The sequence below is a fragment of the Grammomys surdaster genome, unplaced genomic scaffold (genome assembly GCF_004785775.1).
Source record: "Grammomys surdaster isolate TR1022 unplaced genomic scaffold, NIH_TR_1.0 1162, whole genome shotgun sequence".
Taxonomy (NCBI): domain Eukaryota; kingdom Metazoa; phylum Chordata; class Mammalia; order Rodentia; family Muridae; genus Grammomys; species Grammomys surdaster.
The window spans coordinates 1,752,168-1,768,681 of NW_021605581.1; the positions used below are offsets into that span (position 1 = coordinate 1,752,168).

Genomic DNA, 16,514 nt, shown 5'->3' on the forward strand with positions numbered 1-16,514 from the left:
GAAAAGTCTTTGAACTATTCTCCTGACTAAGAAAAACAAAATAGGTGCTTAAGGAAGTGATTAATCAATAAGCCAACTGACTGAAACTGGCACCCCATTACTAAGTAAATAAATATGTGTTCTAAATTAGCGCTGTAGCACCTTGGGACCTAGAGACACATCTGAAAACCAATTGATGAATGGATTATCAAGAGTGAGAACATAATTCGTGACAAGCAGTAAAGGTGTACACTCTGTAAAATACAGTACTTTATTAGTGGAAGAAGAAGCACTTTCAGATCTCAGATAACTAGTCTAGAAAATCTTAGTGGAGGTTGGAATTCCTGGATTTCCACACCCAGATCTGCGCATGAGCTGTAGCATGGGTTTCCTGTATCCAGTTTATCAACTTCTGCCTGTTTCTCTGGTTTAATACCTGATTGATTCCTAGCATTACAACTCCTAAGAACACTAAAGAATTATTTCTAAGTATTAAGGCAGTGTCAGGAGCCTCATGTTGTGTCAGGAGACTCGGGTAGAACTCTATGTGTAGTGTCTATTATATCAGAGACATTTTGATTTTGTTTTGTTTTGGTTCTTAGTTGTAAGTAATGCAGAGTCATTACTTGGGGCAATTGAGAATGAGAATGAGAGGGGGGATTGGTATGTGGAGAAGAGTATCTATTAGAACACTGAAATTCAGGAACTTATAATCTACAGTATTAAAACCTGGGGCAGTTGGCAATATCTGAAGCAGAGGAAATTGATCACACACACACACACACACACACACACACACACACACACACACACACAGACAGATAGACAGACAGACAGACAGAGAATTCCTGTAGCAGATACTTCAAGAACTGAATTTTACTTGAAAAAAATCACAGCATAGGGAAATCACCATTGGTAGCATAAGTAGTTTGTGGACAGTTGGAACTTTCATAGCCTGCTGATTGGAATCTGACTTGGTACAACTCTGGAGAACTCTTTGATCTTTTGCTATGAGGTTAAATACTCACTTACCATACAGCCTTCCAAGTGCCCTCTGAGGCACTACCCAACAGAAAAGAAACCAAAGACTTCATATTATTCACAACAGCCCTGAGCTGCAAATAACTCATATGCCTATCAAATGGGCCAATGAATAAGAAAGAATTTAGTCCCATAAAATGCAGCAACCTTTAGGAGTTAGAAAGGAATGAATTATGGATGAACATGATAACATTATGTTGAAGGAAAAAGCCAGAACAAAAAGATTATGTCATGCTTGATACCATTTCTATGAAATTCTGGAGCAAGTAAAACCAATCTAGACTGTAAAAGTGTAGATGTGAAGTTGGTTTGGGAAAGGAAGGGGTGGAGAATCCCATTAAAATAGACCAGGGACTTTTAGTGGGATGAAAATATGCCTTAGGAAGATGGCCAGTTGGGCTTATGTACTGGTCAAAACTTATCAAACTATAGTGCTTAAAACAGCTGCAATTTTTGGTCATGCTGTCTAATTGCCTTCTAAATACTTACATTTATGTCCATAAATTTGTATTACTTTCAACTTTAGTCAGGGAAGTTTCCAACTATGGTGAGCACTATTTAGTGTAGACTCAAAACTGGTCAAAGTACCAAGTATAAATAACAGTTGGTGCTCATCTCTGGATAGGTATTCCACTTTAACCTGCCCCACTCAAGGCCCAGGAAGCATCAAGGAAGAAGAGGCCTGGCAGAGTGTAAAAGCTGGAGGATGGAAGGGTGGGAAGGGCAGTTGTTAAATGCAACAAGCTGCTAGAAAACACATGGCTATTGTATATAGCCACTCATAACTGCTGTGGCTACCTGTACAAGTTCTGCACAAGACCTGCACAAGATCGGGGCAGGAATAATTCCAGTGTACATACAGTTAAGGCCTCCCTGAAAGTTCCACCCTTGGTATAGGAGCTATTAACAGTTGACAGTTTCTTTTCTTCCTTCCTTCCTTCCTTCCTTCCTTCCTTCCTTCCTTCCTTCCTCCCTCCCTCCCTCCCTCCCTCAGTCCCTCTCTCTCTTTCTTTCTTTTTTTTAGATGTTTTAACAGTTTATTTTGAAGTTCTTTTTAAAAACAAAGTAAAAGACAATCTGAGAAAAAAATTACACAGATGATACTCATTAAAAAAGTATGGTGATTAAATCAGATAGGGATATGCTCTCTTCTGCAACTCCAGAAGTGAGTTCTGTGGTCCTGAAGGTTCTTACACTTCCAGAGTGGGGAGGGGATTCATGGCAATTAAAGCTGCCTCATAATCATGTAAATCTACAGTAGCAACCAAATGTTTCCTTTCTTCCCAAGAAATCAATTTCGATCGTCAAATTGTGCCTTATTTTTTTAAAAGATAAGATGCTAGAAACTCAGTGGGATTTGGTGATCTTTCCTTTGCGAGTACAGCAAGGCCCTGTAATAGGATAGACACGACCATCTGTTCCAGGTACGCACGGGTGGGCAAGGACTGTAGATCCACCTTCTGTTTAGATGACTTCTCTGCGTTAATCTTTTCATTCTCAACTATTCTCTCAACACTGTCGGTGAGCCCGTACTCAGAGTGAGGGTTTTCTGCAACCTATGTCTGTCCTTCCAGCATCTGCTCTGACTCCCTGGCGGACAGTGCAAACCGCAATCAACCAGATACCAGTCAGCGCCAATGCTGTCGGTTCCTAAGTCGACAGTTTCTGAGAGAGGGAAAGAAACACTCCTTTGAAGATTGTCTGACCATAAGTTGCCCACACCTCGGGTGGATGGTCACACATTCATGTGCATAGGACAGCACAAGATGCACAGGGTTATTAACAACAATAACAAAGCAGGGCAGGAAGTTGTAAAGAATAGGTAGAGAACACTAGGGCATGTTAGAGGAAGATAGTGTAAGGCTCCCGGAGTGGGGAGACCCCCACTCAAACCACAGGAGAGTTCGCAAGCGACCGAACTTGCTGCAAACCGCAAAAGGCTTTATTTCTGGGTATCAGTCGACTGAGGCCAACACTCACAAGGGGAGCGTCAGAGGCTTAGGAGCAAGGGGTATTTAAAGGAGAAAACCGAAAACCAGGGGGGTGAAGGGGGAAATCAAAAAGAGGAACAGTGGTTAGTCATAAACCAAGGTAGAGAGTGGGAAACATTCTGTACACATTTTTCTCAGGAATGTGACCTTAACCTAGCCAGCCCATTGTGATCAGTCACTCCCTGGGGTGACTTGACCAACCTGTATTTGTAGTTCTGCTATTCTTTGTCAGAACGACCTGGCTGACTTGCCCCCTGGCTAATTCTTCAGGTGGCCAGCTAGTTCCTGGAACCTAGGCCTGTAAACCTGCCAACCTTAATTCAGATGATGGGGTCTCAAGCTTCTCTATGAATTTTTATATCCTTACAATAGTAATGACCCAATATGATCAAAATACATTGTGTAAATGTGTAATATTTTCAGAGAATAAAGAGATTAAAATTTAAAAGGTTAAAACTGGCTACACTTTTTTGAATAAAAAAAGGTTTCTTTTTAATATGAAAGTCTCAAGGGAAATAAAGTTAATTACTTTGTCCTTTCTGAAATAATGTATTACAGGGCCCATGGCTCTTTCTAAGATTTACTAGAGGATGTGTATACACTTTGAGTGAAGGCAAGAAATTTGTTTTGTTTTTAATTAACTTTTTTTATGTTTTAAATATTTAGTGCCAAGATTAGTGACCTTTAATGGCAATCATGCATGTCTGGGGAATAAGCTTTTTCTTCCAAAACTAGGTCTTAACTTCTTTGTCATCAAGGGGTTCTTTCCCTCCTGATACTTTTTCTCTTTAGGAGAAAAATTAGAACAGCAAAGCATAGGTTATAAGAGTAAAGCTTGAAGAAAAATGTAGAGTCTTTTAAATTGCAAGAAGTATTGGGGTGCACAGTCTTGAGAGACACAGCAGGTATGTAGAGCCCTGACCCAAACAGAGAAAGAATTTTAAAATTTCTATATAGTTGCCATTGTGTGTGGATAATCATTTAGGCTTTCAACAATCAAGATTTTGTGTCTCAAATGAAGATGCCAAGGGGTGGGGGTAGGTGAATCTGTAATCTAACCAAGGCTATATAACCTTTATAATCTCAAGTGCCCAGTTTCTATTCCACACTGGATGTTGATCAGGATTCTTTTTTTTTTTTTTTCTGATCAAGGTTCAAAGTTTAGTATTCAGCTCTTCTATTTAAAGGAAAAGCCACACAGTGAACCCATCCTTTGTTTCAGCCAGATTAAGTCACAAGGCAAGCTCAGCAGGCAGTCTATTCTTCTAAGTCCAGTAAAAAGTTGGATCTGCAGTCAAGGAGGATAGCTCCATCTAGGTCCTATTACTACTAGGACCTAATATTACTAGGTCCTACTATTACTAGGTCTAATTGTGGTAAACAAGGTCTTTCTGGCCTGCTCAAGGCTAGAAGAGGGCACAATTCCCCCTTATTAGTTCTCTTCTGGGTTCACACTTCCTCCCTCTTAAGAGAGTAATTGCCTTTATTTCACCACTAATCCTGAGAAAGGATAATCGTCCCTGAGTCTGTATTGCTTCCTCGGTTCCTTTAAGTGTGGATTCCATCTCAACTTCTATAAAAATTGCTTTCCCAGAGATGCTGAATGAAGTGTAATTCTCAGATCTCATGGCTTGTGCTGGACTCACGTGCACATCGAGCTTCAGCGCTGTGACTCTTGGTAAACACTTCTTTCTTACACTGGCTTCCATGGCCTTTTCTCCTTATCTTTAATCCTGTGGTTCTCCTTTCTCCTTGAGGCCAGCAGTCCACAAGGATGAAGGGAGCAGAGTCAACAAACAGGGTTTCCCATGGCCTTCAGATAGCTGGTGAGTATCATGGAAATGACTTGTTTTGGGATCAGCTCCAGAGAGGCAGCTCAACTTTAATTGGGGTAAATCGAGGGCTATATAGTATTTGAGGAAGGGGGAAGAGATTTTTAGGGTAGGGCTACAGTTTAGGGTGCCGGATAATGCCTCCTGTGCATGGAGAAGGGCTCTAGGAATTCCAGGTGCTTGCTGGACAGGTTCATATTGGGGGGTGGGAAAGCTGATTCTGTAATCTAACCAAAGCTATATAACCTTTCAAAGGGAGGGGGGGTGTTGTGCTCACCAGACAAGGTCAAACAGAAAAAAAAGCCCTGCTGGTAAAGGGAGTCCACCATTTTCCCAGAGCTTAAGAGAACTCTCTTGAAAATGGTAGACTTCAACCTTAATCAGCTGGCCCAACGTTATCCCTTCTCTATCCTGTTATTCCATCTAATTCCTCCTTCTCCCCCCTTATTACTACTCCTGCCCCCACTCTTCTCTTCTGCACCCTTCTTCTCTTCCTCTTCCTCCTCCTCTTCCTCCTCCCCCTCCTCCTCCACCACCACCGCTTCTTCTTCTTTCTCCTCTTTCTCTCCTTCTTCTATAAGGGTCCCATACCCAATCTACAATTCTTCCTCCTCTTCCTTTTCTAACATATTCTCTCATAAGCTACATCTTTTAACTCTCACCATCTTGACATGAATACAAAGTTTGCAATGTTATTGACTGGATTCCTCATTCTTTAGCCCCACCCATCCATCCCATTTTGATGGCCATCACTGAGAACACCAAATAGAGAAGACTCACACTGAGCTGACATTTGTATTTTCTTTTTTACTTTTTATTTTAAATTATATTTATTATTTAATTGATATTTTTATAATTTATTTTTTCTCAAATCGTAATTCAATCACACAGGGGTTATAAACACAGAAAGGCAGGATGTGGGGAAGAGAATAACACTGGAGTGTGGGTGATCAAGAGGAATACAGATATCATCAGAACCGGGTATCAGCTGGGTAAAGGTTCAGGGGACAAGTCACTATGACTCTGCCTATGACTCGCTTGTCCTTATCTAAGTTGGTATTGTCTGCCCAGGCTACCTATTTACAAGGTCTATGACTACTCAGGCTTGTAAATTTCCACAAAAGCTGCCTGTGTACATTAGCTTATAGCCATTTGTTTTTCCACTGAGACCCAAGACTTGGTGTTAGTATACATGTATGATAGGCCTATTGCTGATTTTAGGCCTATGGCTGATTTTAGGCCTTCAGTGGGTAAGCAGGGCTGCCCCTGACATATCCTCCCTTCTCTAAGTATAGAAGGGCTGTGGCAATTCTAAACTTGCAAAGGCGGGGATAGAGGCCTGACCTCCAGTATTTGAAGGGGACCTTGTAATGGCTCCAGTCTCCCTGTCCTTATCCAGTGAGGCATGAGGGCCATACCCATCCCGATGTCTTTTTCCTGGAGAGGGGATACTTTTGACATCAACTCCTATGCAGTCAGGCTTGTCCCTCAGGGAACTCAGATAGATATTTTTATCTTTTATTTATATTCCCTTGCAGTGCTTAGCCTCGCAGCCTAAGCAAGAATTCAGATCTCCTGACAGAGGGGGTTCTGGGTGGCCCCTCTCTGCTTGGTCTAGGGGCAGAAGTCCCCCCCCCCTTTTAGGTTGGGTGGAGATGGGTTTTGGAAACACCATGTATAAAGTAACAATCTCATCTTGAGTCTCGTGGTCCTCCATAGCTAACTAATGATAATGTATCTGAGTAGGTTTTGCTACCAAATTATTTATCTGTTGTATCACAGAGTTAGTCCGCCTATTTGAGAGCCAGGGACCATAAGAAAAATTTAATTTATTTTTAATAATATTTATTTTTTAAATATTACACAGTACTATATATCACTGGGGAGGTTGAAAAAAGTACTTTAGTAAATCATTCTTCCTTCTCATCTCCCTGACCCCTCTACTATCTCACTGTCCCCTTGTGCATTTATCCTTTCTACTCTTTTAACAGAGAATCAAAACCAATATCCCCTTGCATTCCAAGCATCAAGAGATTCTCCATCATAACCATAGTGACAGGATGGATCATATTGGTAGATGTTATAGCTCATCTTTTTAGAGTGAAGAAAGCAAGTACAATGCTCTCTATGACCATCATTCTAAGGGCACAGAAGGCTGTCATAGTCTTTCTTCATCCCTGCCTTGCACCTTCCTGACAGTCTAACTCGGAAACCTTTGCACAGCATCTCCCCTGGTTTCCTTCTCCAAGGAAATGATATCTACTTTAGATGCTGTTCTTCTCTGACCAGGGCTGTGGCTAAGCATCTTTTGCTGTACTTTGTATTCTTTTACATGGCATTTTGAGATTCTCTATGAGTACATTCGTGTTTTGAGACACTCTATGGGTACACCTGATGTTTTCAATACTCTATGGGTACACTTGGTGTTTTGAGTATTTGAGATACTCTATGAGCACACACAGTGTTTCAGCTCCTTTATGGAACACCCAGTGTTTTGGATGCTCTATGGTTATCCTCAGTGTTTTGAGATACTCTGGGTGTACCTGGAACTGAATGCATTCTGTATTTTGCTCTGCTGTTTCCATGCTACAGCAGCTGAAGTCCTATTTGCTATTCAAATACCATTCCCTCCATGAAGGTTTCTTCTGGGCTTAATTTTGTTATTTTGTTTTGGTTTTGTCACAGTATGGCTTATTTTGTTGTTGTTGACATATCTTCCTTAACTATGCTGCAAGTTTATATGACCCTTATCACAGGGTCATCTTGCTCATTTTTGTGTTTTCCATGGCACAAATAGAATAGTTTCTTATAAACAAAGGTAAGCTAAGGTCTTTTATTTTTATTCTTCTCTCATATATTACATCCCTACCGCAGTTTTCCCAGCTTCTCCTTCCTCTTCTATACCCCAATCCACTCCTCCATTTCTATCCAGAAAAGATACTCCTCCCAAGGTTATCAACCAAACATGGCCTATCGAGTTACAATCAGACTAGGCATAAACCCTCATATTAATAGTGAGCAAGGCAACCCAGTAGAAGGAAAAGGGTACCATAAGTAAGCAAAAGAGCCAGAGACCATCCCTGCTCCACTATTAAGAGTCCCATAAAAAGATCAAGCTACACAACAATATGCAGAGGTCCTAGGTCAGACCCAAGCAAGCTCCCTGCTTCAGTATCTGTGAGCCTCTACGAGCCCAGGCTAGTTGATTCTGTGTGTTTTCTTGCTGTGTCATTGACCTCTCTGGCTCCAACAATTCTTTCTTTCTCTCTTCCACAGGATTTCTCAAGTTGTGCCTAATGTTTGGTTGTAGGTCTCTGTGTCTGTTTTCATGAGTTGCTAAATAAACCCTCTCTGATGACAATCAAGCTAAGTTCCTGTCTACCAGTATACCAGAGTATCATTAGGAATCATTTAATTGGCTTTCTTTTGCTGGTCATGTATGTTCCTATCCTAGGTCTCTGAGTGATACAGCCTCTGGTTCCTGGCCTTCCAGGCAGTGTCAGGAGTGGGCTTCCACTCATGGTGTAGTTCTCAAGCTGGACCAGTCATTAGTTGGCCATTTCTACTTTCTGAAACACTTTTACTTCAGCACAACTTGTAAACAGGACAAATTGTAGGTCAAAGATTGTGTGTCTGGATTGGGGTCTCAATGCCTGGTTTTAAGAGATGGTCATTTCAAGCTTTATACCCCCCATTACTAGGAGTCTTGACTAGGATCACCCTTGTAAATTCCTGAGAGTTTCCATTGTACTAGGTTTCTACCTCACCCCTGAAATGCTCCCCAGTTCTAACTGTCTCTCCCACCTAAGCTCTTTTTTTAACTGTTTCCATTAACAACATAAAACAGTACAGAAAGTCTTTTGGTAAAATGTTTACACAATCATTAACCTACATGCATTTCTATGGCTTTCAAGGTTTTTAGATCAAAGGCCTTTGAGAATCCATCCAAAGCAATGGACTTGCATTTGGGGATTTCAGGTCCCCCAAAAAGCCATTCATGAACTCCAACTGAGGGATGCTGGTTTTGATGTAAGAAGAAGAGATAGTTATCTCTATAGAAAAAAAGATCAAAGTGTCCCAGGACTGGAAAGGAGGGTGTCCCTTGAGTTCCAGGGGAAGAAAAATATGTCCTTTGGGAATCATGTCTTCCTTCAGTTGTCACACAGATCAACAGAGAGACAGAAGGGTCTCAATCTGGGTATAGTTTTGCATTAACCCATTCTCCATGATCACTAGTGTGGTGGTTAAAGGCAAGAGCAAGAATGCTCCATAAATAGCCGATATCCCAAGAAATCAAAGGCAGAGTCTCTAAGGGCCATTTCTCAAAACTCTAATCATTTATTAAATCTTTTGATTGAATTGTGCATCTTCATGCCAGTGTAAGTTTTTATTTAATGCGGTAGTAAATACAAGGCCAGTTTGCAAGAGTAATGAATAGTAATTAAGGAGACCAGAGTGGCAAAGCTTTTAATTGTTCAGTATCACTACATAAATCTGACATTTATTGCAAGTAGAGCTCTGCCCTGGAAGTGTTTCAGATGTGTTGGTGAGGGCTCTTAGTGATATTTAAATGCTATTATGATAGCAAATTCAGCATTCATGTGTGAATAGCAATTTATATGTGGTAAAGGGTATAATTACTGAGTATCCTAAAGCTAACTACTTATACAGAAATAAACATTACATAATCCATTAAAATAATTACAGATTTTAAACAGTAGCAGACTCACTTAACACTTTTTGTTTGTTTGTTTGTTTGTTTGTTTTTCAAGACAGGGTTTCTCTGTGTAACACTGGCTGTCCTGGAACTCACTCTGTAGACCAGGCTGGCCTCGAATTCAGAAATCCACCTGCCTCTGCCTCCCAAGTGCTGGGATTAAAGGCATGCACCACCACCGCCTGGTGACTTAGCACTTTCTAATAGCAGATGTTATCTTCATCTGTTGAGACAGCCATTAGCTTCTTTAGATGTCTCTGTATAACTCAAAGCACATTATTATTCTCTTTTGTATTTATTGTAAATTCCATCAATGTTATTGTCCTTAACAATCAATATCTTCCATTTATATAGAATTCTATAATTTATAAGGAATTATTACAAGCAGAGCTCTACTTGTAATAAATGTCAGATTTATGTAGTGATACTGAACAATTAAAAGCTTTGCCACTCTGGTCTCCTTAATTACTATTATGTATTATGAGACTCTCTATGATAACCAACTTAGGTAAATAGGATGTTTTAGATTGACCTTCCCCACCTCCACCCTGCTCCTCTGCTTCATGTGGCCAAGGCACCACGATGATGTGTGATGGAGAGGTAGGAAAAATGGAGGAGCAGTGTAGTGTGTGCATTGTGGAGAGAGGCAGAACTGAAGACCTGACAGCAATGACAGGTGTGAGAGAGGGCTGAGGTCAATCGTGGAACAAGTCACTGTTCAGTGTGATTGGCTGGGTGGTACACAACAGCTGGGAGCTTGCACAGATGTAGACTTGGCCAACTCTGGGATCATCCTGGCTCCAGGCAACTATGGAGGCCCAAGATGAGAAACAGTTCATTTTCTGGATTGGACCTCCTCAAAGGACCACTGTGGTCTGTGATGCCACTGAGGGCTATGTGTGACTCAGTGGTACTGATGCTGTCATGTCATGTCATGTCATGTCACTGAAGGCCACAAGGATCTATGGTCTGTGCTGCTGCCATGACCATGTTGATGTGCATGGCCTGCTCTGCCATTTGAGGCCATGGTAATATCTAGGTCTGTACTGCCACTGAGGGTCACATCTGAGTCTATGGTCCTACTGCTGTCATCAGAAACCATGTGGATGTAGAAGCCCATGATTGACACTTTCACTGACTGTAATGAGCAAGGAAGCTACTTTGACATCAGTGATTGCAGACACATAGTTGAGAAAGAAGGACATGAAAGGCTTATGTGAGAACCCCTACCAAAAGTAGCAGCCTAAATGGAAAGTCATCAAAGAGGACTCTCATGAAGTATGGTGGAGATGCTGAAGTATATAACTCTCCACAGTTGATGGCTTCTGTTGAAGGTGCAGGAGGACAAGGACTAAGTTCTGTTTAGGGGGCTGGCCACTGAGAGTTTGATCACATTCCAGTGAGCATATGAACAACATAAACTGGACTTGGCTTTTGTGATGGGAGATCACAAGTGGGAAGAGGACGTGGAAGGACTGGGAAGTAAGTGTGGTGGTATATGAGGTGAATCAGTACAGAATTTCAACAAACATTATTTTGAGAAAAAAGAGAAAATTTTAGATTAGGAAGTAAAGACACAGTGTGCTATAAACTAAACTGTGTCTACCTAAGGCATAGACATTCAAGTCCCAGCTCCCACATTGACCATAGTGGGAATCCTAAACCTACAGGATTAGTGGCCAGGTGAAAGGTGGGGGAAAAAGAAGATGGAGGTAAGGGGAGAAAGAAGAGGGAGATAGGAAGATGGGGAGTAGGAGAGGGCAAAAGGAAAGTAGAGAGAGGAGAGGTAGAGGCAGAAAGGCAGTGAAAGGAAGTACATGTGTGCACAAGGAGAAGATGATGCTGGTTACTTCTGTGTCAACTTGACACAAGCCAGAATCATAGACAGAACCTCAACTGAGAAAATATCCCTACCAGATTGGCCCATGAGCAAGCCTGTGGTTCATTTTCTTCACTGATGATGTGAATGGGCAGACCTCCATGTGAAAGTTGTCACATTAGGACTGCTGGTCCTTGATACTACAAGAAAGCAGGCTCAGCAAGCCACGAGGAGCAAGCCAGTAAGCAGCACTTCTCAGTGGCCTCTGCTGTTACAGCTACTGCCTCCAGGTTCCTGCCTTGTTTTGATGATGTGGAAGTGAAGTAAGCCCTCCGCTCCCTGTGCTGCTTATGGTCATCTTGTTTCCTCATAGCTATAGAAACTCGAGATAAGATAGTAGCCAGCTGTAAACTCAGGAGAAAGGCATTGACCAGAGCCCAGTCATGTTGGATCTTTGAGCTTGACCTTTCACTCTCCAGTAGTTTAAGAAAAAAATTGTGATGTTGAAATCACTAAGTATGTAACATTTTGCATGACATTTAGAACATGTCAGGAAAGCCACCCTACTCCATTCACCCCCTATCTATCTACCCCACCTACACCCTATCTACCCCACCCACCTCCTATCTACCCCATCCACCCCTATCTACCCCATCCACCCCTGTCTTCCCCATTTATTCCCTATCTACTCCATCCATCCCCTGTATATCCCATCCACCTCCACCCACTGAGTCCATCCCGTCACAGCCCACCCTCCCTTATATCCTACCCCCCATCTCTAAACTTCTGCAGAGAATGCAGATGCATGACACCTTTTTAGTCCACTGCCATTTTTGGCTAAAGCATGTCACCCTTAAGGGTGGGGCAATCCATTGCCAAGTTGGAATAGACTTTTTTTTCTCAAAGAGTTGCATGAGGGGAAAGAAAGAAATTTGTATATTCATTTAAATGAAGAAGTCACTTCATAGGGAAAAAAACAATATTATATGTGAAGGATATCTCACGGCATTGGAAAAAAAAAACCAATGTGGGCTAGAGAGATGGCTCAGAGGTTAAGAGCATTGGCTGCTCTTCTTAGAGGTCCTGAGTTCAATTCCCAGCGACCTGGTAGCTCATTGACGATCTATACTGGGATCTGATGCTCTCTTCTGGCAAGCAGGCAGGCACCGTATACATAATAAATAAATGTTTTTAAAAAGAAAGGAAAAACATTAATGTTCCTTGGGAATTTCTTTCATCGTTCTTTCATTATCATCAGGGGAAGGGAGACTACTACTATTTTTGTGGGTTCCGGGGCCTCTCATAGAACCTTTCCTGATTCTAAGGCTCCATCCGACACAGGTTTCCTGCCTGAAACACCAGCAGTCTTGACCGAATAATAAAAGTGAACAGGAACCCTAAAAGAATCTCTGTCAGTGATATAAAAGATAAGAAGCATGTTCACAGGTCAAGAATAAAAAGATATGTCAGACCCACTAGAGGATTTGTGAAGTACTCAGGCCTCTTTTGTGTTTATGAGAACAGGAAAACAGAGGTGTTTGAAGTTCAGTGGTGGACCAAGTCTCTGAGTTTGTAAAATCTCTTCTCTTACTCTTAAAATGTCCATAGTTTGCTTCTATGTGGGCAAAGGCTCTAAACAGAACATGAAGGGAAAAGACAGCGGGAGTGGAAAAGCTGTAGGGGAAGAAAACCAGAAACACGGAGAACATGCAGTGCTTTGGATAGGGTTTGGATGTGGGCCCGGGTTTTCCAGGCTGGAAACTCAGTCTATAGCATGACTTTGCTGACTGAGATGGTAGGTTCTCCAGGAAGTGGAGCCCTGTGGGCTATTAGTACGTCGTGGGAACACCACCCTCAGAGTATTAGTGATAGTCCTGAATAGCTAATACTCTCCTCGTCAGTCCTCTCCTTTCAGCGCTGAGCACAGTTTCTACTAACCTGTCAGTGTATCTTCCTCTGACTTATGTCGAATCTGCTCCTCACTTCCCGATCTTGGGAATCTTTATTTACTCAAACTCACTTAACACCAATTCTTCAACACCTACTGTTTAAGTAAGTTTTCCTGTTCTTGCTGTTCAAAAGATGTCTGCCGAATCAAAACTCTCCATCTTGTTTGAAAGCTGTTATCTCTGTCTGGGGCTTCAGATATCTATTCTGACAGCCAAATACTGAACAATGAATTTGCCTGTTCTAAATCTTGGCTGTGACCAGTCTATGTATGGTGATTTGTCTTGTTAGCCAGAAGGTGAGATCAGAAGGGCTGTGTGGGTGGCACTGGAGGACAATGGAATTAGCGCTGGTGTATTACCTGCAGCATGTGTATATTTTAGAATAAAATCATCTCATTCTTTCTTTGCCCAGAGCCCTCTAAACCACCCTTCTCCTCTCTCATGATACTACCAAAAATCAGTCTTCTAAGATAACTTTGTCCTTATCCAGAAAAGGAAAGGAGCTACGTGCCTGCTGTCCAGGTCTTCACCTACTCTGATCACTTTTTGCCAAGGATTCGAAGGAATAATTTTTCCGCTGTCCTTCACCTTCTCCACCCCATCCCTGCGGCTCTTTCCTTTACGCCACACTTGCATTTGAAAGAAAGTCTAACGCTGACCAGTGTCTCTGAGTAACATTCCTTCATGACTTCCTCTCTACAATATAATTTTCATTACCTTTGTTTAAGTTTGTCCCAGAGAGTGGAAGCAAACAGCAATTATTCAAGGATAATTAACCATTGGCTGACTGATCTGGAAGAAACCAGGGCACAGCATCACACCAGACACAACCTAGAGAGCTCAGTTTGGATTTAGATAAGCCAGAATCCCAAGGCCAACCTGGTAGGAATATAAATCTTAATTACCAAATTAAGGCAGTGATTAAGAATGATCTTTGACCTTTACAGCTTTTAGTCACTCAAAATACTTTTAAGTGCCCACTTTCTGATGTACTAGAATGAAAATGTTATTGCATATGCAGGACTCTACTTTTAGGAGTTCTTAGAAATTATTGTAGTCTTAGGTATGCATCTAACACCAAACAGGAGAGTAATTGTTTTCATCTAAACAATGTTTCCCAATAAGATAACACTAAACTTGTTTTCCACTAATTATTATGTCGCTCGCTGAATTAATTAGTTTTCTCATTAAAAAGGGAAGCTCTGGCGATTTTGATACCATAAAGGCCCCAGATCTCTTATATTCTTTGACTGGACTGTTCTAAAAGATTCAGGGCAGGGCAGAATTCAGTGAGTGTCCATGTCACTTTTACTTAGCAAGGTTTGGAAGGGGCTCATTGACTTCATGACTTTCCAGAGTTTCTCATTTGGAAACCCTGTAACTAGATTCTTGACAGAGACTTTTCAAGTGAATAAATAAACAAACACTAATATTAGCTAAAATAAAGGTAAGAGTTGTGTTTATTAAAACTGCCGATGTCTGGAGGCATGCAATTACTCTCTATTTTACTCAAAACAAATGTCAGTCAATGGTTGCTACTCTTGATTCCACTAATGATTCTTGGTGTGCATCTTCCATAGAAGTCCAAAGGAAACAATTTTCTTAGAAACTAATACCATAATTAAAATGGTCTCCTGGACGCCCGTGCCAAGCAATTAAAAACATCTTCCCACCTTTTAAGTTTACAAGCTGATGCTCTGATTTCTTCAGTTAGTGGCAACTATATTCATTTTACCATCATCAACGTAAAAATATTTTATTTTATTTTTTTTATTATTTTTTTATTTTTTTATTGTTTGGTTTTTCGAGACAGGGTTTATCTGTGTAGTCCTGGCTGTCCTGGAACTCACTCTGTAGACCAGCCTGGCCTCGAACTCAGAAATCCACGTGCCTCTGCCTCCCAAGTGCTAGGATTAAAGGCGTGTGCCACCACTGCCTGGCTTCTTTTTATTTTTATTTATTTTTTTTTGTAAAAATATTTTATTAGCATTGTGAGACTAGCTTTTCTTTTTTTGCAATTACTAACCAAACTGTATGTTCTAAATTGATTTTATTTGTTTGACTAGTAAGTATACAGAAACTTGGAACAGAGAAGTAGAAATAAACATGCTGTAAAACTAAAATCATCCAAACTTGTCAAACTTCAATATGGCAAGCCGTGGAGACTCCAGGTCTGATTTGGCTTCTCATAGCCTGAGTCAAATTGTCAAATTTTGAGAGTGCTGTTTTTGTTGGTTTGTTTATTTGTTTATATGAGTACACTGTAGCTATCTTCAGATACACCAATGGCATCGAATCCCATTACAGATGGTGAGCCACCATGTGGTTGCTGGGAATGGAATTCAGGGCCTCTGGAAGAGCAGTCAGTGCTCTTAACCACTGAGCCATCTCTCCAGCCCTGTTGTTTTGTTCATTTGGACTTTTCTTTATTATTATTTTTTTTCCTGTGAGGTGGAAACAATAGCTATTTCCACAGAATTGTTGTGGGAATAAGCAAGCTCATTGATTAATGAAGGAATGCAGGTAACAGTGCCCAGCACCATTCCAGAAACTCAGATGATGCATAATAAACTTTCATCCCTACCTCTCTTCCTTCCTTTCTTGAGCAATGTACAATAGTTAAGAGACATGGAGCTTTATTTCAGTCCAGAGAAGGAAATGTTTTCAACAAAATAATAGAGTTTACAGAAACTTATTTGAGCACAAAAACCAAATGTCTGGGTGAATGTCGGCATTTGCCTTGAGGAAGAGTCAGGATTGAACCCAGCCACCAGGGAATATGTAGGAATGAGCTTGCATTCCTGACAGTACAGTGACTTGGTGGAAAACAAGATAGGGCTTACTTCTAGAAAGTTCACATCTTATATACAGAAATCAAAGCATAATTCTAGAAATACATCTTAGGATACTTTAAAAAATATGTCTTAAGGATAAAGAACATGCTGGTTACCATAAGACAAGAATATGAAGGAGAAATCAGGACACAAGAATAGTTTAGTAACCCAGACATGGAGGCTGAATGATCCATTTAGGTATGATTGCTGGCTGGGTGACACAACACTGCATCCCACAATATGCTGCTAGGGCTGTGGGAATGGAATGTCCTTTTTCTGGACTAAAACTCAAAGGTAGTCTAAGTCCAAACAATATTTGTTCAGATGATACAAGATGATTTATGAACTGATT

General features: G+C 41.1%; 1 pseudogene; it reads right to left on the minus strand.

Moving 5' to 3' along the window:
- Positions 1–2,311: 2,311 nt before the first annotated feature.
- Positions 2,312–16,514, minus strand: part of LOC114634991 — a 35,593-nt pseudogene continuing 21,390 nt past the window's right edge.